The sequence below is a fragment of the Myotis daubentonii genome, chromosome 2 (genome assembly GCF_963259705.1).
Source record: "Myotis daubentonii chromosome 2, mMyoDau2.1, whole genome shotgun sequence".
NCBI lineage: Eukaryota > Metazoa > Chordata > Mammalia > Chiroptera > Vespertilionidae > Myotis > Myotis daubentonii.
In genome coordinates, this window is record NC_081841.1 from 125,142,311 (window position 1) to 125,169,909 (window position 27,599).

General features: G+C 41.2%; 1 pseudogene; it reads right to left on the reverse strand.

Annotated features, from left to right (window-relative positions):
- On the reverse strand, positions 1-27,599 carry LOC132226668 (polypyrimidine tract-binding protein 1-like; annotated as a pseudogene).

A 27,599-nucleotide genomic window follows, 5' to 3' on the forward strand; every position in this document is an offset into this window, starting at 1 on the left:
TCATTGGACGAAGGCATCCTGAGATCCACAAACATCCTGAAGTTGTACATCATTTTGCTCCATGGCATCAAGCAGGACAGTGACTTCAGAACATAATGGCCCAATATCAGAGAGTTCTGTGTTAGCCAATCTATATATATAAAACCCTAATATGCAAATAGACCACATGGCGGAACAACTGAACAACTGAACAACCAGTCACTATGACGTGCGCTGACCACCAGGGAGTACGTGCGAAACATGGTGAGCATTGGCAGCAGGCAGCAGAGTGCAGAGCATGGCGGCATTGGCCACAGCGGGATGGTGGAGCAGGTGAGTGGGGGTGCCAGACCAAGGCCAGGAGCCGGTCACTGTCATCTGGATGAGCTCTGGTGGTTATTGAAAATTCTTTGATCCCTTGCACTGTGGTCCTGCCAGGCGCTCACACCTGCTGCCAACACCGGAGCCACTGCTTGCACCCACTGCCAGCTCCTGGCGCCAGTCCCAATTGCTCAGTGCTGTCAGTGGGTGCGAGTGGCCACTGCCGTCCCTGATTGCCCCTGAGGGCTTCTCCACCTCCCCTTGCTCCTGAGGGGCTATAGGGTCAGCAGTTGCTCACTCCTGCTGCTGGCACTGGCCCCAGTTGCTCCGTACCCTCAGTGGGTGCAAGCCAGGACACACTGTCAGCACCTGGGAGTGGTGGCAGCAGGAGCAAGTCTGCCAGCAGACGGGGCCATGGCGTGAGGAGCCAGGCAGGGGTGCAGAGGATAGGCTGAGACCTGCCCCTGTGCCCACTGCAGCCTCATGGCTCACAGTTCCTTCCTTTTTTTAAAAAAAATTTTTTTAATTGATTAAGTTGTTACATATGTGTTTTTATCTTCCCATTGCCCCCCAACCCCCACCCCCCAACTCAGGCCCTCACCCCCCTGTTGTCTGTGTCCATTGATTAGGCTCATATGCATGCATACAAGTCCTTTGGTTGATATCTCTCCCTTATCCCCACCCTCCCCTACCTTCCCTCTGAGGTTTGATGGTTTGAAATATGCTTCTCTGTCTCTGGATCTGTTTTTGTTCATCAGTTCATGTTGTTCATTATTTTCCATAAATGAGTGAGATCCTGTTATATTTATCTTTCTCTGACTGGCTTATTTTGCTTAGCATAATGCTCTCCAGTTCCATCCATGCTGTTGCAAATGGTAAGAATTCCTTCTTTTTTTAAAATATATTTTATTGATTTTTTACAGAGAGGAAGGGAGAGGGATAGAGAGTTAGAAACATCGATAAGAAACATTGATCAGCCGCTTCCTGCATGCCTCCCACTGGGGATGTGCCCACAACCAAGGTACATGCCCTTGACCAGAATCGAACCTGGGACCATTCAGTCCCCAGGCCGATGCTCCATCCACTGAGCCAAACCAGCCAGGTCGAATTCCTTCTTTTTTACCACAGCATAGTATTCCATTGTGTAGTTGTACCACAGTTTTTTAATCAACTCATCTGCTGATGGGCACTTAGGCAATTTCCAAATCTTAGCTATTGTAAATTGTGCTGCTATGAACATGGGGGTTCATATAGCCTTTCTGATTGGTGTTTCTAGTTTCTTGGGATATACTCCCAGAAGTGGGATCACTGGGTCAAATGGGAGTTCCATATTTAGTTTTTTGAGGAAACTCCATACTCTTCTCCACAGTGGCTGCACCAGTCTACATTCCCACCAGCAGTGAACGAGGGTTCCTTTTTCTCCACATCCTCGCCAGCACTTGTCATTTGTTGATTTGTTGATGATAGCTGTTCTGATAAGTGTGAGATGGTATTGCATTGTCGAATAGCTGCAGCAATCCTGAGAAAGAAGAACAAAGTAAGTGGGATCTCAATACCAGATATCAAGCTGTATTACAAAGCCACTGTTCTCAAAACTGTCTGGTACTGGCACAAGAACAGACATATAGATCATTGGAATAGAATTGAGAACCCAGAAATCAACCCAAACCACTATGCTCAATTAATATTTGACAAAGGAGGCAAGAACATAAAATGGAGTCAAGACATTCTCTTCAATAAATGGTGTTGGGAAAATTGGACAGATACATGCCAAAAAATGAAACTAGACCACCAACTTACACCACACACACATACACACACACACACACACACACAGAAAAAAACAAACAAACAAAACTTAAAATGGAAAAAGGACGTAAACATCAGACAGGAGACCATAAAAATACTAGAGGAATCCACAAGCAGCAAAATCTCAGACATATGCTGAAGCAATTTCTTCACCAAAATAGCTCCTAGGGCAGGGGTGGGCAACCCCTGGCACGTGTGCCAAAATTGGCACGCCAGTAACTTTTGCTGGCACACGAAACCCTCTCTTATAATCTTCCATTTACAATTTTTTTCTTAATATCGACTTTTATTTTTCAGATAAATTCAGTGTAGGTGCATCTTAGATAAATAAATAATTTTACATAACAAGTTATCTTAAAGACCGTAGACATGGATTGACGAGAGAGGGGAAGAGCAATTTCTATGCCTCTGCCTTAACTCTCCCTGCCTTCCTAGATCTGACCAGTGTTTTGGTTTCATCCACATACGCTTGTGAATCTTTGTTCTCAGTGATGAATTTTATTAAGTCTCGTAATAGAAGTAGTCTGATGGATGAAAGTAGTAGCTCCTGCATATCTCTGAAGGTCACGAAATATAAACCTGATGTAAAATCTCTGGCATCAGTGATGCAGCAGCCAAAGTTTCACTGTTAATATCAAACAGAGTCATAAAGTTTTCTGTTGGAATATCAGTGTACATGTATACATCAAAAAATAAATTTATTTTTCATCATCATATACTGTGTTTTTGTTGCTCAAATGAATTTTATTATTTCTTCAAGGTTCTTCACATATGTACACATTATGAGATATCAAGTAGGCGTAACATGTTCTCAAAAAATTAGGGTTGGCACGCAGAAGAATTGTGAGTCAGAGATTTTGCTGGTTTTGACACACACTCACAAAAAGGTTGCCCACCCCTGTCCTAGGGCAATGGAAACTGAAGAGAAAATAAACGAATGACTACGTCACAATAAAAAGCTTTTGCACAACAAAAGAAACCATCAACAAAACAACAAGAAAGCCCAGTGCATGGGAAAACATATTTGCCAATGTTATCACCAATAAGGGTTTAATCTCCACATTTACAGGGAACTCATACAACTTAACAAAAGGAAGTTAAACAACCCAATCAAAAAATGGTCAACGGAACTAAATAGATACTTTTTGAAAGAAGACAGAAGGAAGGCCAAGGGACATATCAATTAGTTTTTAATTTAAAAATCCCCACTTTGCTTATGAATTTAAATAAGCCTGTTTTATTCTTTTTAATATACATTGAATACTGTTTAAGATTTTTTTACACACAGTAGAGGGGCCACTTAATGCTGAAACATAGGAAAGTTGGAAAAAATTACATGGAAAATAATCTTTAAACTGGGTTGGCTGTTGCCTTTTCCAACTTTATCCTCTGCTTGTAGTGTTCTTCCCTCGGGCAGAAAAATATTCCAGAATGGATCTGAAATGACTTACTTCAGCACTAAGGCCTGTCTCATGTCTTGGGGACACAGTATTTTTCATTTTCAGTTGTGGTGTCATCATACATTTTAGTCTCTTATATAGCTAAAGTTCTTACAAATAATCTGACTATATTTTTAATTAATATCTGAGAAAAAGAAATCATGTATGTAATAAAGTTGCATGTAAATGCAGTGTAATTTAGTCTTTTTGATTCATCATATTAGGTTTGGTTTAGTGGATTACCTTACCAATTAATATTAACTTTTACACAAATCAGTAATACAAATATATGTATATATATAGTTTTTTTTATCTCAGCACAGATTTTTTTAATTTGGCAGTTTTTTCTTTTTTCCTCACTAATTCACCCACACATGCAGAAGTGTATTATAGCTGTGTGTTTGTTACCATTTACATAATAAGCTCACATATCTAAAAATGCCTATATTTTATACTACTCCAATCATTTTAAAATGTAAATGTAATCAAGTTATATTTTGTCACTATATCCTCTTTCTTAAATATTAACTTACTATGCTAGTTAGTAAATCACACATTGGTGAGCTTATTTTTAAGGTCAACATAGTCAACATTTAAAGTTGTTTTATTTTTGTTTATTTATATTTGATAATGTATAACTCTTCTCTTTTCTATTGCAAAAGTCATGTTTACATATGATGCAAATGAAAACTTCCAAGGCCACTTTCTTATAAGCTGAAAATAAAATCAACAACTGCTTCTTCAGTGAGTGCTGTTAGCTAGTGTTGTTTTTTTTAAAAAAATGAGATTCTTCCAGGGTGTGAATCTTGATTAATTACAAGATGCTGTAGCTGGTCCCCCTTTTTGCTGTGCCCACTCTTGCTTTACTGTCTTCATTAGTAAAGTGAACTTTCTCTTCTCAATTGTGATGGCAATAAACTATGTCCTATCTTTGTGGGTACCATTACAAATAGTACTGCTCTTAGCAATTCTAAGAACAAACTAAAGTGACTTCTTATTTATTTATTTATTTATTTATTTATTTATTTATTTATCAATTTATTTATTTTATTTAGTGAATTTATTGGAGTGACAATAATAACATCATATAGGTTTCAGGTATAAATTCTATAATGCATCATCTGTAAATTGCATTGTATGTTGACCACCCCAAGTCAAGTCTCCTTTCATCACATATCCCCATCTTACCCTCTTCTACCTCCCACCACTCCCCTTTTCCTCTTGTAATTACCATACTGTTGTCTGTGTTTATGAAGTTTTTTTTGTTACCCTTTATCTTTTTCACCAGCTCCCCAACTCCCCTCTCCTCTGACAGCTGTCAGTCTGTTCTTTGTATCTGATATGAGTCTTTTTCTATTTTGTTCATTTATTGTTCATTAGATTAACACACTTGTATAAGTGAAATCGTATGGTACTTGTCTTTCACTGACTGGCTTATTTCACTTCATATAATACTCTTCAAGTCCACCCATGCAGTCACAAAGGGTAAGATTTCCTTCTGTTTTACAACTGAGTAATATGCCATTATATAAATGTACCACAGCTTTTTTATCCACTCATCTACCCATGGACACTTGGGCTGCTTCCAAATTTTGGCTATTGTAAATAAAGCTGCAATTAACATAGGGGTACATATATTTTTTTGAATTAGTGTTTCAGGTTTCTTCAGATATATTCACAGAAGTGGAATCACTGGGTATAAGGCAGTTCCATTTTTATTTTTTTTAATAAATTCCATACTGCTTTTCACAGTGGCTGTGCCAATCTACATTCCCATCAACAGTGCACGAGGGAGGGTTTGTGAGTTCTTTTTAACATATGAGATGCCAAAGAAACTCAAAACACCCATGTTCACTGGCTCATTATTATAATAGCCAAAATATGGAAGCTACCCAAATGTACATCAATAGATGAGTGGATAAAAAAAATTGGTGCATATGTATAATAGAATATTACTTGGCCATAACAAATAATGAAATATCATTTGCAATAGCTGGATAGACCTAGATGTTATTATGTAAGTGAAATAAGACAGGCAGAGAAATACAAATACCATATGATTTCACTTATATGTGAAATCTAAAGAACAAAATAAAGGACCAAACAAATTAGAAATAGTCTTATAGACACAGACAACAGACAAGGTCAGAGAAGAGGGACATTGGAAGATTAAGTTAAAAAAGGTTATGGGAGAAACCAAGATGGCGGCATAGGTTAATGCCGGAGATTGCTGCCTCAAACAACCACTTCAAAAAACAACTAAAAGACGGAACGGACATCATCCAGAACAACAGGAAGGCTGGCTGAGTGGAAATTCTACAACTAGGAGGAAAGAGAATATCATACCCAGAATCAGAGGAGGCGCAGTGCTGAAGTGAAATACTAAGGTGCGGAGTGCACGTGGAGCGGGCTGGAGGCGGAGGGCGCAGTTGTTGTTTTTAATCGGGAGGGAGTTTCAGACTCTGAGCTCCAGATCCGGGCGAGTCTCTAGGGACCCAGACTCAAACGGGAGAAGCGGGACTGTCTGGCTTTGGTTGGAACTCGAAGGCAGCTTTCTCTCCGAGGTTTGCAGCGGTTGCTGGGACTCTGTGAGGCAGAGCCCCTAGGGATGGAACTGAGAGCAGCCATAACTGCTCGCTCCTGCCAGCCCTGTAGATCGCCAGGGACCCACCCCACCCAAGCCCTGCACAGAGCCATTTGCCGGACAGCCTCAGGCAAACGCTAGATTAGCACCGAGCTAGAGATCCAGCACAGAAGCTCTCCCACTGCAGACACAGCGGACTCTCATAGCCAGTTAGCCTGGAAGTCAAATCACCCCCGGTATTGTCGACAACAATCAAGGCTTAACTACAACAAGACTGCGCACAAAGACCATTAGGGGGTGCACCAAGAAAGCATAAAAAATGCGGAGAAAAAGAATCAGGAAAAAATTGTCAATGGAGGATATTGAGTTCAGAACCACACTTTTAAGGTCTCTTAAAAACTGTCTAGAAGCCCCCGATAAATGTAGTGAGATCCTCAAGAAATCTAATGAGACCCTCAATGTTATGATAAAGAACCAACTAGAAATTAAGCATACACGGACTGAAATAACGAATACTATACAGACTCCCAACAGAAGACCAGACGAGCACAAGAATCAAGGCAAAGATTTGAAAAACGAAGAAGCAAAAAACACACAACCAGAAAAGCAAAATGAAAAAAGAATCTGAAAATACGAAGATAGTGTAAGGAGCCTCTGGGACAGCTTCAAGCATACCAACACAAGAATTATAGGAGTGCCAGAAGATGAGAGAGAGCAAGATATTGAAAACCTATTTGAAGAAATAATGACAGAAAACTTCCCCCACCTGGTGAAAGAAATAGACTTACAAGTCCAGGAAGCGCAGAGAACCCCAAACAAAAGGAATACAAAGAGGACCACACCAAGACACATCATCATTAAAATGCCAAGAGCAAAAGACAAAGAGAGAATCTTAAAAGCAGCAAGAGAAAGACAGTCAGTTACCTACAAGGGAATACCCATACAACTGTCAGCTGATTTCCCAACAGAAACTTTGCAGGCCAGAAGGGAATGGCAAGAAATATTCAAAGTGATGAATACCAAGAACCTACAACCAAGATTACTTCATCCAGCAAAGCTATCATTCAGAATTGAAAGTCAGATAAAGAGCTTCACAGATAAGGAAAAGCTAAAGGAGTTCATCACCACCAAACCAGTATTATATGAAATGCTGAAAGGTATCCTTTAAGAAGAGGAAGAAGAAGAAAAAGGTAAAGATACAAATCATGAACAACAGACATGCATCTATCAATAAGTGAATCTAAGAATCAAGTGAATAAATAATCTGGTGATTATAATAAAATCAGGGACATAGAAAGGGAATTTTCTGACTATTCTTGGGGGGGGGGGAAAGGGGTGTGGGAGATGTGGGAAGAGACTGGACAAAATTCGTGCACCTATGGATGAGGACAGTGGGTGGGGAGTGCGGGCGGAGGGTGGGGCGGGAACTGGGAGGAGGGGAGTTATGGGGGGAAAAAAGAGGAACAAATGTAATAATCTGAACAATAAAGATTTAATAAAAAAAAGATTATGGGATTAAGTACTAATAGGTATTTACAAAATAGGCAAGGGGATAAAAGGTAAAGCATAGGGAATATAGTTAACAAAATTCTAGTAACTATAGTGCCAGGTGGGCACTTGACTATGGAAGGAAACACTGAAACCTATATGAATATCTATCTGCTGTGCTATCCACCTGAAACTAAGACAAAAAAGTGTTGAATGCAAACTACAATCAACAAGTAAAAATTTTAAAAAGGATGCCAAGACCCTATTTAGCAATAATCTCTCTCTATAAAAAGCCAGCAATTGTAATGCCATAACTACCAGAATGACCAGTTGCTATGACGCCCACTGTGGCCAGCAAACCAGCCCAATCAGGGGGATGGGGCCGGCCAGCCAACACTCCCCACGGCCCTTCATCCCCGCTGGCCCTGTCCCTGATCCGCCGGCTCTAAAGCAATAGGGGGCAGGGCTGGCCGACTGACCTCCTGAAGCCCCTCCCTCCAACCAGTCCCACCCCAAAGGGCCTCCACCATCCTGATCAGCCCACAGCCCCTCCCTGAGGCTGGCCCTGCCAATGATTGACCCCCCTCACTCCAATCAAGGGCAGGGCTGGCCAGCCAACCACCTATGGCCCCTCCCACAGGCCACTGGCCCTCGATCAGCTCCCCACCACCTGATCTGCCTGTGGCCCCTCCCCCCAGCCAGCTCTGTCTTTGATCGGCACCCCAACCCCACTCAGGGGCTGGGTCTGCTGGCCAATTACCCATGGCCCCTCCCCCCAGCCTGCCCGACCCTAATTGGGCCCTCCCGCCATCTCCTCCTTCCTACAGGCCTGGCCCTAATTGGGGCCAGGTCAGCTGGACCCCACCTATGCACGAATTTGTGCACTGGGCCTCTAGTACTTTCATAAATCTTATTTTTGTGTGTGAGAAAGTTACTTTATCTATGTCAATTATGACTTCTAAAGCAAGCATATTTGGGTTTCCATACGTTTTTGGTTTTATTTGGTTTTATACTAAAAAGTCAAATTCAGCAAAACTTTTTACATTCTGAAAACTCTTTTAAAACCTAAACTTTTCTTTGAGTTGGCCTGTAAGTATTATTAGCTGTCATTTTAGGCATTAAGTAACTAACTTTATTTTTGACTGGACATTCCCCACCTTACCACACCCACTCTCCTTCTATATCAGAATCCCCCTTATACACAATCCCATCTGAGGTAGGTTGATTTCCCTTCCTTCTTTTAGCCCTTAGTTGGACTTACTCTGTACTGTTCCTTTTCCTGGCAGAAAGTGTCACAAATTCCCTATCTCAAGCAGGATCAGCTTTAATTTTAAAGTTTTCTTAGTGCTTAGAATACTTTCTTTTAATATTAAGGTTCAGTGTGCTTGCTGATCCCTAAATGCCCATCGGAATCACTTTGAGTTCTTTTTCAGAGCATTGCAAATTGTAGCCTCATCTCCTTCTTTCTCCCCCAGGAGAGGAAGTTGTCAGCTATACCTAAGACCATCCCGCGCCAACCCCCCACCCCCACCCCCACACACACATTTGCCCTGATTGCATGTTCAGTAAGTATAGCTGTAGCCTTCAGCATGTTGATGTCAAATGAGAATCTTTCAGAAAATAAAGCTAATGAATTTGCTTGATGTTAGAATGTGAATTGTAAAGAAAAATGAATGATAAAAATCAAGACTATATCCTCTCTGTACACTCAGAAGTATGTGATATATTGTTTGTCAATTATATTTCAGCAAACCTGACTTTAAGATACTGTATATGTAATCTCCAATGTCTTTGTACTATATGTACTGCATTAAAAAAAAAAATAAAACTCCTCTATTCAAAGGCAGAAAAAACTGATCAGATGATTGTTTTGATAAATTCAAAGAAAAAGATATATATCTCCTTAGTTGGGGGGTGTATAATTGGATAAGTTTTTATTCCACACACTGGGATGCCCGGGAGAGGGAGGTGGTTGGGGAAAAATAATAGTTTTATTTAGAACATATTAAGTTAGGGCTGCCTACTGGCTATTAAGCAGTGATTAAGTGTGGTGATGGATAAATGGGCAAAAGCTTAATTCAGGTTTCATCAGGTGATAAATGTGTTTCAAATTTATGGGTAGAGATAAGATGAGCAGAAAAGGAAAGAAGAAAATGGGCACAGATGAAGTTTTTGCAGTTTAGTGCTAAGGCAGCATCAGTCACAGCAGCAAAAGTAACTGGAAATCTTCAGTCAAGTTACGAATGAAAATTACTGGTAATAGCGAATGATATATAATGCACCGATGAAGGTCCAAAATGCCTTTAGATGCACCATGTATTACCATCTCCACATTGTTTACTGAAATGTGTTGCTTGATGGTTTGGCCCTGATTTAACCAATTATGAAGCTTGCTTTTAGCCACATGATGAGTGGCACATAAAAGACCCTTTATAAACTTGAGCCTTGAATCCCGAGACCAACATGTCTATGGGGTTAACAATCAATCTAAAGATGAAACACAGCCTGGGGACTGGACCTGGAAGCCTCAGAACTCTTTTGATGTTTGCTTGTGCTTTCCTTTTCCTGCTGTAACATGTCCTTATCTTTATTAAAGCCTGGAAAAGCACATCCTATAGAGCAGCGGTTCTCAACCTGTGGGTTGCGACCCCTTTGGGGGTAGAACGACCCTTTCACAGGAGTCGCCTAAGACCATCGGAAAACACATATATAATTACATATTGTTTTTGTGATTAATCACTATGCTTTAATTATGTTCAATTTGTAACAATGAAAACACATCCTGCATATCAGATATTTACATTATGATTCATAACAGTAGCAAAATTACAGTTATGAAGTAGCAACGAAAATAATTTTATGGCTGGGGTCACCACAATATGAGGAACTGTATTAAAGGGTCGCAGCATTTGGAAGGTTGAGAACCACTGCTATAGAGTTTTGTTAAGTGCTTTCAGTTATCTAAGTGTGTAATTGATGCAGAGATAAGCCTCATGGGTGGGATGTAGAGCAGGATGTCCCAGGATATGGCAATAGTAGAAGTTTAAGCTAGTTAGGCTGCAGGGCTGGTTAACAATTTTAGTCTGTTCAGAATATAACCTCATAAACCTCTGAAGAATACTTGGGAGAGTTCTTGTTCCTTTAGAGAAAGGATGGACAAGAGTGAGCCAATGTTGTCTTTATATGTCAATATATGGCATAGTTCCTGGCACATAGTAGGCACCTAAAAATATGTTATTGAGATACGTGAATGAATAAAGGAATGCACAGATTAAAAAAGTGATCATATACAGGCTTGTTTTCCTGTAGGCCTAAACTTCAGGAGGTAGGTCAAACAATAGCAAAGTTTGATTCTCCAATTAGAAGCCTGGTGCATGAAATTTGTCCCTGGGTAGGGTCCCTAGGCCTGGCTGGCAATCAGGCCCAATTGGGGTCTTCTGTCTTCTGGCTGGGGCCTTCCTTCATTCCATGCCACCCCCTGGTGGTCAGTGCACATCAAAGTGAGTGATCGGTCTCCCGGTCGAACTCCCAGGAGGGACAATTTGCATATTAGGCTTTTATATATGTATAGATAAGCCTAGCATACTCCTGCTACAGGGCCTGTGCATCTGCTTTTCTCTTTTCAGCACACTCATTCCCACAGATCCTCAAAGTTTACTCCCTCACTTCATTCAGAACACTGATCACATCAGCAGACACTTACTGACTTATCATATTCAAAACAGCGCCCCTCCCTCATCACTCGTTATCATTTTCGTTGCTTCATTATTCTTCACTGAACATCTTACTGCCTGATTTTATGCAATGTGTCTGATGGTCTGCGTATTTAATGACTGCTACACCAGAATGTAAGCTACATTTGGTGTTTTTGTGTCTTGCACACTACCCTAATCTTAGTGCCTGGATTAGTGTCTGAAACCTACTAGATACTCAAAAAAACATTCGTTGAATGGATAACCTCTAACGCCCACATTGTGAGTTTTACTTATATGATTGGACATTAGGTTATTGACCATCTGCTTTATCTAAGACTGAGGTTTCTGTGATATAGAATTTTCAGTGTTAAAACCAGATGACTTGATCACTCTACTGAGCTTCTGCTTTAACTTCTTGTTTGCTCATTCTTTCACTTGTTGTTTCAATATTTATTTTGTGCCTACCATGGCACAGGCACTGGTTTAGGTACTGTGAATACATCTATGAGCAACTCAGACAAAGCATCATCTACCATGTAGCTTATATTCTACAGGAGGGGCATTAGCTTGGACTAGTGGCTCATGGGATGCTGACATTTAACATAATGTGACTAATGTTAAACCCCATGGGAAAATGGAATGAGGTATCACTAGCCAACAGATGTTGCTCAGGAGAGATGCAGGCTATGGTTGGGGTTGAGTCTGAGCTGTGAAGAAGGCCCAGTTACCTCTACTCAGAAGAACTCTATTGCCTTGGGTTCTGGCCATTATCTCTATTGTCATTAGCTAAGACATATTAAAAATCACAGATGTTCCAACATACAAGTGTTTTAACTGATTTTTCCTGCTAACATTATGAATAAACATCTCTTGATAAAAAGCATCTAAAGAACTATTCTAAGGCAAAGCTAAATAAAAGCAGAGTTCTTATTTCCTTCCCACATCAAGCTTTGTGTTTTAGGCATTATGTTGCAATGTCATTTCAGATCAAACTTAACCAGCTTGAGGCATTCTTTTATGGTCCAGAATTCATCCTTATACAAAATTAGCCCTTTGTTTTGTCTTATCCCTGTATTCTGAGCAAAAGAAGCAAGAAAACAAACAAACAAATTAAAACCAAACAAAAAAAACTATGTGCATTTTAGGAGTAGTTTCCTGAAGGTAATTTACCCAAACGAGTGACTCTAATAACTGGAGTTCTATGTGGTATTTCACACTTACTACAATGGGGAGAGTTAACTCCTCATATATATGGATTCAGCCTTGACAAGCTAGTTCCAAAAGCTGTAAAATGCATTTAAATTTTCCCAACTCAGTTCTCACAGATCCTCATATTTCCTCCTTGTCTATGTCTCATTTCTTTCTGCCTTCAGGCTAATAGACCCATGCTAAACTTCTCAATTTTATAAACTATATTCCATGGGCATTTTTAATATATCACTATGCAGCTTCCACTTTTTCTTCAAATGGTTTCTCTCCCGCAATGGGGGTGTGGGTAAAAATGGCACTTGAAGAATATTTGGCTCCAAGCATGGTTTGTTCTACTCTTTCAGCATCCCTGTTAAGCAGTTTAATTATGCAAATGAGCACTCCTTAGCAGAGAAGCTGGGGGAGGTGTGGTAGAGAGAGGAACAGTGCAAAGAGTGCTAGACAGGAATTAGGTCAAGAATAACCAAACTTTCTACATTGGAAAAGCTACCAGGTATTTTTTTCATTCCCATCAAGATGAAAAATAATTTGAAAGTCTGCTCTTTTAACTTCTTTTATAGTTTCCTTCTGTCCTACTTGTTAAAAAAGAAAAGAAGAGAGAGAGAGAGAGAGAGAGAGAGATGACATTTTTAAATGCTGGGTTTTGTTTGAGCTTTTTAAATGTCTCTGTCTCCTAGAGAACCTCATGGTAAAATAACAATGATGTTTGTTCATGTTAATATTTTAAAGTTTCACATGATAAAAGAGTATTCCCTGTTACCTTATTGGGTCAATAGATTCTGTCTCAAAGATGAAGTCTAATGGCAGTATTGGTGGGGATAGTGATGGATCCCCTCTAAGTATGTCTAATGCTATAAGGCCTAAGTACCCAACAGTCCTGGGGCAGGGTTGACCACAGTTGCCCAGCTTGCATGTAGGAATGGAGACACATAGAACAAGGGCTAAGGCAGTCAATGTTCGCAAGGCCAGTATTGAGCTGTATCTACACTAATAAAAGAGAAACATGCCAATTGGTGTCACTCCATAAGCCCACCAGGATGGGTATGCAAATTATTTTTACTTTTCTGGAAGGGAGAGGGCCAGTGTATTACTAATTAATACAAGGATGGGTATGCATATTAACTCAACAAAGATGGCAGAATGAAGACTGAAGATGACTGAAGACTGAAGACTAAAGAAGACTGAAGACTGAAGAGGCTTGGCTTCTCTGCTGCGACCGGAGCGAAGACCTGGGTCCCGGGTGCTGGAGGAAAACCGGTGTTGGCAGCCAGGGGAAGGAAGGCCTATTGCATGAATCTCTTCGTGCAATGGACCTCTAGTAATATTATAAACCTTTGATTTTATTTTAACCTATATTGAATTGTGTATAATGAAAAGTTCTCAAAATTCTTGTAGGATTCAACTAGAACTAAAACACAGCAGGATTATCTCAAAGTTTTAATGCATTCACAAAGTTATATAACTTCTCAGAGACAATTTTCTCACATATAACTAAAACTTTTACAACTTGACAAACCTACTACTTGCCTGGAACTACACAAGTCCCTTTCCTAATGGAATAGGGCACTAGTCAGGGAGAAATGACCAGCACACACATAACTAGCATACATGTAACTATCTAAGTATAAATTATATAAGTGTAATGAAGGAAAAGAATGGTTTTCTAAAAATAACAGGAAGGAGTTAATCTAAATGTGGTAGTCAGGTATGGTCTCTTGAGAAAGTAACATTTGAACAGAAACTTGGGAGGTGAGTAGAAGCTAATTAGATGAAGGGGGAAGCTAGGGTAGTTTCAAGTAGGATGAGCAACATAAATAAAATTTTAGAATGGAAATTACAGTGTGTTGGAGGAACCAGAATATTTGGCACTTAGAAGATGGCGTCATGAAATAAGGCTGGAATTAGTTAGAGAAAAGGCCATGTAGGCCCACATAGACTCCCTTAAGAGTTTGGATTTTATAATGTTATGCAGAGGTGTGACAAAATCTAATCAAGTATTTAAAAATAATATTCTGAGCGGTCAATGGGGATATATGTAATACTTTCAACAATAAAGTTTTTTTAAATATAAAAAAGATTATTTTGACTTCCATGAGAAAAAGTGATTGGTAAGGGAAAAAGGAGGGAGAGAAGATGCAAGGTTGGAGACTACTAAAGAAAATTGGACAACCAGTGATGTTACCCTAGACCAGTGGTTGGCAAACTGCGGCCCCTTGAGTGTGGCTTTTCCACAAAATACCACGTGCGGGTGCTCACGTACAGTGTGATTGAAACTTCGTGGCCACACTCAAAGGGCCAAAGAGGCGCATGTGGCTCATAAGCCGCAGTTTGCCAACCACTGCCCTAGACCAGTGGTCGGCAAACTCATTAGTCAACAGAGCCAAATATCAACAGTACAACGATTGAAATTTCTTTTGAGAGCCAAATTTTTAAAACTTAAACTATATAGGTAGGTACATTGTTATTAACTTAATTAGGGTACTCCTAAGCTGATTGAGGTACATTCCCTGAGGTCGATACCTTCCAACTCTCCCATCCACACTCGTCTTATATACTTGTTTTGTCTATCTCCTTTCGTTCATCCTCTCTATATGTCCAACATACCTTTCTCAATCCTACATCTTCTTTCACTCCAAAACGTTCACTAAAATTAACTTAATAAATTTTACTTAAAGTTTTAAGTCTTAGTTAAACTATAGGTACATTGAATAAAACTTGATATCATACTTAATAACGATATTATTTATTGATAAAATTGAATACCTGTAGGATTTGCAGCTGGTTGGAAAAATACAGGTAACTTTATGCTTCAAGTAGGTACTTTTGTCCCCTGTGCACGATTTGCGGAAGCGACTAGCACTAACCACTGCACAATGAGACTGCTGACTGACTGGCTCACTCCACTCCTGCATGAATCGTGCACCTCCCCTGTGCTGAGTATCCCTTGGTCCGCCTGCGCATCATCTCCTGTTGCCTGAACGACCAACACCCCCCACTTCTTCTAACACCACTTCTTCAAAATAGAGTCGCCCAGGCCGAAAACCGACTTCTGCGCATGGGCCATGAAGTTTCAATTGCACTGTACGTGCGCGCCCCCACGTGGTATTTTGTGGAAGAGCCACACTCAAGGGGCCAAAGAGCCGCATGTGGCTCTTGAGCCTCGGTTTGCCGACCACTGCCCTAGACTAAGGTGTTGGGAGTGAGAGAAATAGTGGATTTGAGAGTTTTGCCATAATAGCTTGCTGTTGGACTGGATGTGGAAAGTGGGTGTGAATGAGAAAGCAGAGAGCAGAGAGGTGAGTAAAAGGAAATAGTGAGAATTATTTTCAACTTAACCCTCCTAGGGAAGGAATGTTTCTGTATGCTATATACATGAGATGCAATTGAAACAAAAAGATTGAAACGTTTTTAAAATTTGCTTAAAACAATTAAATAATGTACAGATGAAGGATTTGGAGCACTAAAGACTGGGCAGCCATTAACATGACAGCAAATTATTGCTTTAAAAATAATGCTTTATCTCTACTTCAGAGATACTAACTTAATTGTGGTATAAGGAGGCGGGGCTAGGTATGAAGCAGAATTTGCAGAAGATTTTTTTGTTAGGGTTTTTAGCTGGTGATACAGCCTGTGAATTCAGAACTAAAAGAAGAGATAGATAGATAGATAGATAGATAGATAGATAGATAGATAGATGCAGAGAGAAAGCTTATTTTTACTTTTCTGGAAGGGAGAGGGCCAGTGTATTACTAATCAATACAAGGGCAAAGAACAAAAGCTGCTCCCCCTTTTAAAGCCTTGGCTGCTATTGCTAGGTGATAAGGAAGGGAGGGGGATTTTGAGGTTGGAGTTGACCAGACATCAGGGGGTTGTCCTTGAAAAGTTTGCTGGTTCTTCAGGAAACAATTCAGGCAGATGTCCTAGGGAGGTGTCTTATCAGTATTTTCCGAAGCCTGTAAAACATTCTTAGAGTAAAGGTTTTGAAGAGTTCAAAAGAATCTTGTTTGAAGAGAAAGAAGGTAGGAAACTTTTTATTAACTATCCCAGAGTTGTAAAAAACAACAGGTAGGAGAGGTTTGCAAGAATGTAGCCTTGAGGACTTCCAAAATGGCGACCAGCAGGAAGGTAGGGAGGGAGAGAGTGTGAGAGCGCAAGGAAGTGATTGAGGAGTGTGTGGACGCGTGTAGGGACAGTTAGATTCTGCAGGTCTTCTAAGGGGCTGCTAAACTGGGCAGTCTTAGGCGGCGGAGTCCCGCTCCCTGCATGGACACTCCTGGGTGGCCAGCACAGGCATGGCGACCACACCATCTTGGGAAACAGAGCTGCTTGAGACTAGGATCCTGGCCTCAGCACCACCCAGTCTGATCTCAGACGCATACCAGGACCCTGCAGCCACTGGGGACAGAGACCTGTGACTACAGCTACAGACCTGTGGACACCAAAAGTTCAGAAATCCCGCGGCAGAGCCCTGAGTAACAGAGCCCATCCCCCCTTCCGCAGGCTTGTGGGCAGTGCCAGAGTAACTAACTGATAGACCCACCCCTTTCTGGGGCCTCAGTGCTCCAGGAACTTTAGCCTGGAAGTGCACTAGCACCTTGGAACTGATCCCACATAGGGCCGGGTTCAAGAGTCCTGGGCTGGGAGCAAGCTCACGAACCCCAGGAACTGAGCCTGGGTGCACTGCCTGCTTCTGAGCCCTGGGCTGGGAGCAATTGCGAGAACACCGGGAATTTGTCCCGCGTATCACAGGCCCAGGGACCCCGATTCTCTGGGCAGGAGGTAGCACCAAGCACCAGTGACTTCATTGTGTTTCTCCTCACCTGCGCCTGAGATCCTGATTTCCTGTGCATTCATACTAAGAGCCAGTGACTCCAATTCCTGGTGCAAGGGCACACAGGGACCCTGATTCTCAAGGCAAGGTCGCGCAAAGCAACAGAGACTCTGATACTGGATTCTGGGGGACTCTGACTCCTGGCGCACGCTAGGGGGCTCTGGTTTTCAACATGCTTCAGGGTGGTCTCTGTTCCAGCACGGTGCAGGCAGGGTCCCTGATTCTAAGGGCGCCTATGAGGCCACATTGAGCGATGACAACACTGACTCTGAGCGAACCTGGTTTCCACCAACCCACAACAACCACACATCTTAGTGTCAGAGCCTTCAGTGACACTAGGGTGGTGGGAGGCTCCCACTGCACACAGCCCAGGCCCACGCAACTCGACGTTTGAACCATCTGGAGATAATCAGAATGAAGAGACGAAACAACACCCAGAGGAAAGACAATGAGGAGTCACCAAGAAAGGACATTAATGAAGTTGAAGCATGCAACATGACAGAAAAAGAATTCAGAATAATGGTTGTACAATTCATTCACTGGATGGATGAGAAAATCAACAACCTATGCAAGAATCAGGAAGAAATGAAAAGTGATGTAGCTACAATCAAAAACACCATGGAAAGTTTCAACAGCAGACTAGAAGAAGCAGAGGACCGAATTAGTGAATTAGAAGATAAGGCAGAGAAACAAGCTCAATCTGAACAGCAACTGGAGAAAAGAATTAGAAAGCAGGAGGAGAGCCTAAAGGAGCTTCGGGACAACATGAAACGAAGTAATATATGCATAATAGGGCTGCAAGAAGGACAAGAAGAGCAGCAAGGATTAGAAAATCTATTTGAAGAAATAATGTCAGAAAACTTCCCTGATATGGGGAAGAAAAAAGTTACACGAGTACAGAGAGTCCCAGGCAAGACGAACTCCAAAAGACCCACACCAAGACACGTCATAATAAGGATGGCAAATGTACAAGACAAAGACAGAATCTTAAAGGCTGCAAGAGAGAAACAGAGAGTTACCTACAAAGGATCCCCCATCAGATTATCAAATGATTTCTCAAGAGAAACACATCAGGCCAGAAAAGAATGGACAGAAATTTACAAAGTGATGCAAAGCAAAGGACTGAATCCAAGAATACTCTATCCATCAAGGCTATCATTCAAAATTGAAGGGGAAATAAGAAGCTTCACAGACAAAAAAAGGCTAAGGGAGTTTATCACCACCAAGCCAGCAATGCAAGAAATGCTAAAGGGACTGGTGTAAAAAGAAGAAATAAAAAGCACAGAAAGAAAACAGCCACAAAGAAAAAAATAGAAATGGCTACAAACAAGTACCTTTCAATAATAACTTTAAACGTAAATGGACTAAATGGTCCAATCAAAAGACATCGAGTGGCTGAATGGATAAAAAAACATGACCCATATATTTGCTGTCTACAAGAGACCCACCTCATTAGAAGGGACTCACACAGGCTGAAAGTGTAGGGATGGAAAAATATCTTTCAGGCAAATGGAAATGAAAAAAAAGTTGGGGTAGCAATACTTATATCGGACAAAATAGACCTCAAAGTGAAGGCCATAACAAGAGACAAGGAAGGCCACTTCATAATACTAAAGGGATTGATACAACAAGAGGATATAACCCTGATAGACATATATGTACCCAATGCAGGAGCACACACATACATAAGAAAACTCTTAGAAGATATCAGGGGAGAGATTGACAACAATACAATCATAGTAGGGGACTTTAATACACCACTGACATCACTGGATAAATCCACTAGACAAAAACTCAGCAAAGAAACAGCAATCCTAAATGACTCACTAGATCAGATGGACTTAATTGACATCTTCAGAACACTTCACCCCAAAGCCACAAAATATACATTCTTCTCAAGTGCTCATGGGACATCTTCAAAAATAGACCACATATTGGGTCACAAACAAAGTCTCCCCAAATTCAAGAAGATTGAAATCATACCAAACATCTTCTCAGACCACAAGGCCATAATATTATAAATAAACTACAATAAAAACAACTCAAAATACTCAAACACTTGGAAGCTGAATAACACATTATTAAATATTTATTGGGTTACCAATGAGATCAAAGAAGAAATTAAAAACATCCTGGAAACTAATGACAATGAAAACACAACAATCCAAAACCTTTGGGACACAATGAAAGCAGTCCTGAGAGGGAAGTTTATAGCTCTACAGGCCTATCTCAACAAACAAGAAAAAATTGTAGTAAATCATCTAAATCTACAACTCAAAGAATTAGAAAGAGAGCAACAAGAAAAGCCCAGAGTGAGCAGAAGGAAGGAGATAATAACGATTAGAGCAGAAAGAAATGACATAGAGAGCAAAAAAACAATACAGAAAATCAATGAAACAAAGAGCTGGTTCTTTGAAAGGATAAACAAGATTGACAAACCTCTAGCCAGGCTCACCAAGAAGGAAAGAGAAAGGACCCAAATCAACAAAATCAGAAATGGTAGAGGCGAAATAACAACAGATCCCACAGAAATAAAAATGATTGTTAAAAAATACTATGGACAACTCTACTCCAACAAATTAGACAACCTGGAGGAAATGGACATATTCCTATAAAAATACAACATTCCAAAACTTAATCAGGAAGAATCTAAAAATCTCAATAGGCCAATAACTATGGAAGAAATTGAAGCAGTCATCAAAAAGCTTCCAGCAAACAAAAGCCCAGGACCAGATGGCTTCACAGGGGGGTTTTACCAAACATTCAAGGAAGAACGAAAACCTATCCTCCTCAGACTACACAAAAAATCCAAGAGGAAGGAACACTTCCAAGCTCATTCTATGAAACCAGCATCACCCTAATACCAAAACCAGGTAAAGACACCACAATGAAAGAGAATTGCAGGCCAATATCCCTCATGAACATAGATGCCAAAATCCTCAACAAAATCTTAGCAAATCAGATCCAGCAGTACATCAAAAAGATTATACACCACGCCCAAGTAGGATTTATCCCAGGGATGCAACGATGGTACAATATCCGCAAATCAATAAACGTGATACATCACATAAACAAATTGAAAGAAAAAACCACATAGTCATATAAGTTGATGCAGAAAAAGTGTTTGACAAAATTCAACACCCATTTTTGATAAAAACTCTCAGCAAGGTGGGAATTGAAGGATCATACCTCAACATAATAAAAGCCATATATGACAAACCCACAGCCAATATCATACTCAATGGACAAAAACTACCACCATTTGCCCTAAGAACAGGAGCAAGACAGGGATGCCCACTCTCACCACTCCTGTTTGACATAGTACTGGAAGTATTAGCCATTGCAATGAGACAAGAAGAAGAAATAAAAGGCATCCAAATTGGAAAAGAAGAAGTAAAACTGTCCTTATTTGAAGATGACATGATATTGTACTTAAAAACCCTAAAGACTGCATCAACAAACTATTAGACTTAATAAAAGAATTCGGCAATTAGCATTATACAAAATTAACGCCAAGAAATCTATGGCATTTCTATACACCAATAGTGAATGTGAAGAAAGAGATACTAAAAAAGCAATCCCATTTACCATCGCACCAAAAAAATTAAGCTACCTAGGAATAAACTTAACTAAAGAGGTAAAGGACCTCTTCTCAGAAAACTACAGGACGTTGAAAAAAGAGATAGAGAAAGACATAAAGAGATGGAAGAACATACCGTGTTCTTGGATTGGTAGAATCAACATCATTAAAATGTCCATACTACCCAAAGCAATATATAAATTCAACGCACTTCCCATTAAAATACCAATGGCATATTTCACAGACCTAGGACGTACTCTCCAAAAATTCATCTGGAATAAAAAACGACCCCGAATAGCTGCAGCAATCCTGAGAAAGAACAAAGTAGGTGGGATCTCAATACCAGATATCAAGCTGTATTACAAAGCCACTGTTCTCAAAACTGCCTGGTATTGGCACAAGTACAGACATATAGATCAATGGAATAGAATAGAGAGCCCAGAAATCAGCCCCAACCAATACGCTCAATTAATATTTGACAAAGGAAGCATGAACATACAATGGAGTCAAGATAGTCTCTTCAATAAATGGTGTTGGGAAAATTGGACAGATACATGCAAGAAAATGAAACTAGTCCACCAACTTACACCATACACAAAAATAAACTCAAAATGGATAAAGGACTTAAATATTCGAGGGGAAACCATACAAATACTAGAAGAATCCAAAGGCAACAAAATCTCAGACATATGCCGAAGCAATTTCTTCACCGATACAGCTCCTAGGGCATTGGAAACTAAAGAGAAAATAAACAAATGGGACTACATCAAAATAAAAAGCTTCTGCACAGCAAAAGAAACCATCAACAAAACAACAAGAAAGCCCACTGCGTGGGAAAACATATTTGCCAATGTCATATCTGATAAGGGCCTAATCTCCAAAATGTATAGTGAACTCATACAACTTAACAAAAGGAAGATAAACAATCCATCAAAAAATGGGCAAAGGACCTAAAGAGACACCTTTCAGAAGAGGACATTTAGAAAGCCAAGAGACATATGAAAACATGCTCAAAGTCACTAATCATCCGAGAGATGGAAATCAAAACAACAATGAGGTACCATCTCACACCTGTCAGACTGGCTATCATCAACAAATCAACAAACGACAAGTGCTGGAGAGGATGTGGAGAAAAAGGAACACTTGTGCACTGCTGGTGGGAATGCAGACTGGTGCAGCCACTATGGAAGACAGTATGGAGTTTCCTCAAAAAACTACAAATGGAACTCCCATTAGACCCTGTGATCCCACTTCTAGGAATATATCCCAGGAAACCAGAAACACCAATCAGAAAGGATATATGCACCCCTATGTTCATAGCAGCACAATTCACCATAACGAAGATCTGGAAACAGCCTAATTGCCCATCTGTAGATGAATGGATTAGAAAACTGTGGTACATCTACACGATGGAATACTATGCTGCTGTAAAAAAGAAGGAACTCTTACCATTTGCAATGGCATGGATGGAACTGGAGAGCATTATGCTAAGTGAAATAAGCCAGTCAATGAAGGAAAAATACCATATGATCTCACTCATTTCTGGACAATAAAGACCATTATAAACTTATGAACAAAAATAGATACAGAGGCAGAGCTGCCTCGAACAGACTGTCAAACTACAGCAGGAAGGCCGGCGAGGGTGGGAGGGCAGGAGCGGGTGGGTAAGAGATCAACCAAAGGACTTGTATGCATGCATATAATCATAACCAGTGGACATAAGACACTGGGCGGTAGGGGAGTCCAGGGGATTGTCAAGGGCAGGGGGGAAAAAAAGGAGACATAGGTAATACTCTTTGTAATACTTTAAGCAATAATAATAATAAAAAAGAATGTAGCCTTGAAAGTAACTTGTCTTGCAGTTTGAAAGAGGGGCTGCTTGAATCAGAGGAGCTAACAATCTTGAGGTTTAATTTATTAGGTGCTTCTTATAAATTGTGGAAGGCCACAGTGAAGAAAAAGAAAGGCTTTTTGTCTATCCTAGTAATTCTGGTCTAGTCTATAGCATAGACTAGAAGTAGGACGCTTTAATTCAGTTTTCTAAGTCCAAAGTGGATCATGTGAACAAAACTATAAATATAGAGAATGCATCCTATATAATCCTATATAATAAAGAGGTAATATGAAAATTGACCGCCATATCTCACACAAGATGGCCACCCCCATGTGGCCACAAGATGGCCAGCGGGGGAGGGCAGTTAGGGGAGACTAGGCCAGCATGGGAGGGCAGTTGGAGGCAACCAGGCCTGCAGGGGAGCAGTTAGGCATCAATCAGGCTGGCAGGGGAGTAGTTAGGGGGTGATCAGGCTGGCAGGCAGAAGTGGTTAGAGGCAATCAGGCAGACAGGCAGGAGAGCAGTTGGGAGCCAGCAGTCCCAGATTGTGAGAGGGATGTCTGACTGCCTGTGAGATCAGGCCTAAACCGGAAGTTGGACATCCCACGAGGGGTCCCAGATTGGCGAAAGTGCAGGCTGGGCTGAGGGACACCCCCAGTGCACCAATTTCGTGCACTGGGCTACTAGTAAGTAATATAATAAGGTAACTCATATATATACTCAGTGGCCAGATTATTATGACCACCTGACATTTGTAAGCAAATTAGCTATAATTTCGTGCTGAAGTTACTAGAAGGCCAGACCATTAGAAATAGGGAAGCAGGTTGTTAACCATGACAGTAGAAATGATTTTTTTTCCGGAGGTATGGGTAAACAACACAATTTAACAGCCTTTGAACGTGGGAGATATTTGAACATTGAGTGGCCAGATTATTATGACCACCTGACGTTTGTAGGCAAATTAGCCATACACTGCATTGTATGGGATATGGAAGCCAAAGGCCTGTTCAAACACTTTTGCTGTCTGCAGTTACCAAGATAAAACGTCTCCAATTCGCACAGGAACACAAGGATTGGACAGTCGAGCATTGGAAAAAAGTCATGTGGTCTGATGAATCATGTTTCCAGTTACATCATGCAGATGGCAGAGTGAGAATTTGACAGAAACAGCATGAAAGCATGCACCCCACATGCATCAGTACAACCCTTCAAGCTGGTGGGGGCAGTGTTATGGTTTGGGGCATGTTTTCCTGGCATGATCTGGGCCCTTTAATTCATGTGGAACAACGTCTGAATAGCACAACATACCTAAGTATCATTGCTGATCAAGTTCATCCTATCATGTTGGTGGCGTATCCCAATGGAGATGGCTTCTTCCAACAAGACAATGTGCCATGCCATGGTGCTCATATTGTGCAGGAGTGGTTTTAAGAACGTGAAGAAGACTTTACCTTGCTTAGGTGGCCCCCACAATCACCAGATCTCAATCCAATTGAGCATTTGTGGGACAAAGGTAAAAGAGCCATCAGGCAGCTGGTTCCACAATCATCAGATCTCACAGAACTGGACAGTGCTATTCATCAGGCATGGTGTCAGATTCCTTGCATCACCTTTCAACAGGTTGTGGAGTCAATGCCAAGAAGAGTCGCTGCAGTATTGAAGGCAAAAGGTGTTTCCTGTGCAGCTCACACACAGAAGCGGGACTTCTGGCTTGCCGTGGCTCTCTCTGGGCCTTGGAGCCATGGCAGCTGCCAAGCCATCTCTCTCTGGGCTTCACAGCCACCACGGCTTTGTTGGGAAGGACGTCTGGAAGGTCATCCAGAAGACATCTAATTAGCATACTACCCTTGTATTAGTATAGATGACTTCTCATATCTTCTTCGTCCACTACCCGGCGTCCAAGGAGGTTTAGTCCCTGGCAGAGGGATTTGGCCTGAAGTTAATATATATATATATATATATATATATATATATATATATATATATATATATATATATGTATATATATATATATATATATATATTAACTCCACCTGCAACCCGGGCTGGGAACCAGAGAAATAATAGCAACAACAGCAATAATAATAACAGGAAAGAAACACATTCACAAAATAGGATATGCTCATGGAAAAATAACCAATAATAGAGTTGTTTATGGAAAAAAGAAAAGGAGCTGCCAATTTATTTTTTGAAGTTTGTGTTAACTTGATTTCAACAGCCATGAAAAACAGCACAACACATAAGAAAATATAGGCCTACTTTACTTATAAGCATAAATTTCAAAAGTCTATATAAAATTGTATGCAAGTATATCTACTGTGAATTTAAAGAAATAAACCATGATCATATAGGCTTATTCCAGGAATTTAAGAATGGTTCAATAGTGGAAAAATTTATCAATGAAATCAATCACATTACTTGACTAAAAGGGATCATTGTATCATTGTCTCAAAAGTTATAGCAAAGTAATTTTATAAATTTCAATAATTATCTATAATTTAAATACCATCAGAAATACTAGGGATAGAATGGAACATTCTTAATTTGAATAAGTTTTTCATACCTCTGATTACCTCCTACACAACCTACTAAGTTTAACTGTTGCCTCAGATATGGGGCCTTTCTTGCCTTTCTCACTTCTTTTTTTTTCTTACCAGGATAGAGAGAATTTATTTAACTCCAGTACAGGATTGCCAAACTGCCTTCTACAGTGTGAACAGAAAGCCGGCAGAAAAGGGAAGATTTGTTATAAAATCACTTTAATTCAGTTTTCTCAACATTACAAGCCATAAGGCAGGCAATGAAATGTGCAATGCTCCACATTACAATACTGAACCTATAATTGCTGACATCAAAATATACATGTGACACCATAAAAAACAGTGCTTGTTGCCCCTCATGTCTTACAACAGGTACAAAAATTATATTTAAACCCTTGTCCCCATGCAAACACGAACACTCAGTAGTCCAGCCCCCAGGAAGAGGGGTCGACCAGCACAAGGTCTGTGCACAGGGAAGCCCCTGGGACCCCTGAGTGCAGGACTACACAAGGTAAAGGAGACAGTTAAGACTCAAGAGCTGTTGTGCCACCTTAATGTGTGCCAGCCTTAGAGGCAGACAAAAACAAAAACAAAAAACTCTGGTCTATAATTTGCAGGGGAAAAAAACCTTGAAAGCTTAAGAGCCCTTGTCCTCCCAGGTGGCTGTTCTCTCACAGGTCGTGGTTGTGTGGGTGGATGAGTCCCTGGATGGCCTCCTGCACTGAACCCATCTAGATCAGCACCATCTTGTAATCCTTCTGGAAGAATGTGAACCCTTAGACAATTCCGCTGTTGCTGGAGAAGAGGATCTTGAGGTTGTCCTCGGATATGGAAGGCGAGATCTTGGAAAGGTGCAGGTTGGTTGAGGGTGGGAAGAAATACTATAAGTTTTTGGAGCCTGGCTTCTTAAAGCTGCGCAGAAGTGAGTTCCTATAGTTCTTGGTGAGGTCCTGGTCCCTCTGGCCCTCATGGGGCAGCCGCATGTTCTCATGGTTGGAGAGCATGATGTGCACAGGGTTTCCCTGCAGCTTGTGCTCTTTGAGGGGTTCATTGCCAACTAGGCCTGGCTTCCCTCCGGCGTCTGCACCAGAGCATTCTCCATCTTATTGAACAAAATCTTCACCCACTGCACATAGCCATAGGCACGGAAAAGAATAAAGAGGCTTTGGGGTGTGACTTCTGGGGGATAAGGTTGCTGACCAGCATAACAGAATTTCCAGCCCCTGACAGGCCTGGGATGGTGATCGGGCCAGCTGCTGCCACTGAAGGTGTGGCCAGAGGGACCAGGGCCCCGTGCACATTGGGAAAAGAAAGACCTGCAGCATGAGAAATTGCAAAGATGAGAGGGGAGCCAGCTCCTGCCAATGGAAAAACTGACATGATAGCAGGTGCACGGAAGGCCCATGGCCGGAGCCATGGTCTTATCCAGCGAGGCATGGCTATCACTAGAGGGCAGGGTAGGAGTGGTGTAGACTTGGATCTTGTCATTGTTGTACTTGATTGACATTGAGGCTGGTGAGCAGAGAAAAGTATATACGGAGTGTGTGCAAGCATTGTAGATGTTCTACCTGTCCTGTGACAGCTTAGCCTTCTGGACACTCATGGTTTGGCATACTGCAGCAGTGCCTGGAACTGGGTGTTCTTGGTGAGAGTGATGATTTTCAGAACTATGCCAAACTTGAAAAAGATCTGGTGAAGCACGTCCAAGGTTATTGAGCAGAAGAAGGGCTCCATAATGATCCTGAGCACCATTCTCTGGCCAGCCATCGCCATCCCAGCATCCATAGCCAGGACCGAGGCAGCAAGTGCCAAGTTCCGGACTGATCACAGTTCACCACCTGCAAGGCTGCCTGGGCCTGTACCTGTTGGGTGAGCTGTGCATCTTCAGCTCCTTGTTGTTGGAGAACTGGATATAGATTGGCTGGCCAAGATGCTTGGGTGTCATCAAGGTGTAGTTCACCATGGTGTTGGCTGCTTCCTCCATGTTTTTCTTAATGAAGACCTGTTTTTCCCTTTCAGCATCAGGAAATGGTGACCTTCCCAAAGGGCAGTCCCAGGGAAATGACCTCGTCCTCGGTGACATCACTGGGAAGCTTCCAGATGCGAATCTCTCTGAAAGACAAGCCTGCACTTCTGTTGTCACCTTTGAACTTCTTGTTGTCATTTCCATTTGCTGCAGAGACTGAGTTGCTACTGCTCAGATAAAGGGTCCGTCAGTGATGCAGCCAGAGAAGAGCTTATCCAATTTCTGCTTTGTACCAATTGCTTTTTCTGGGACAATGCCATCCAT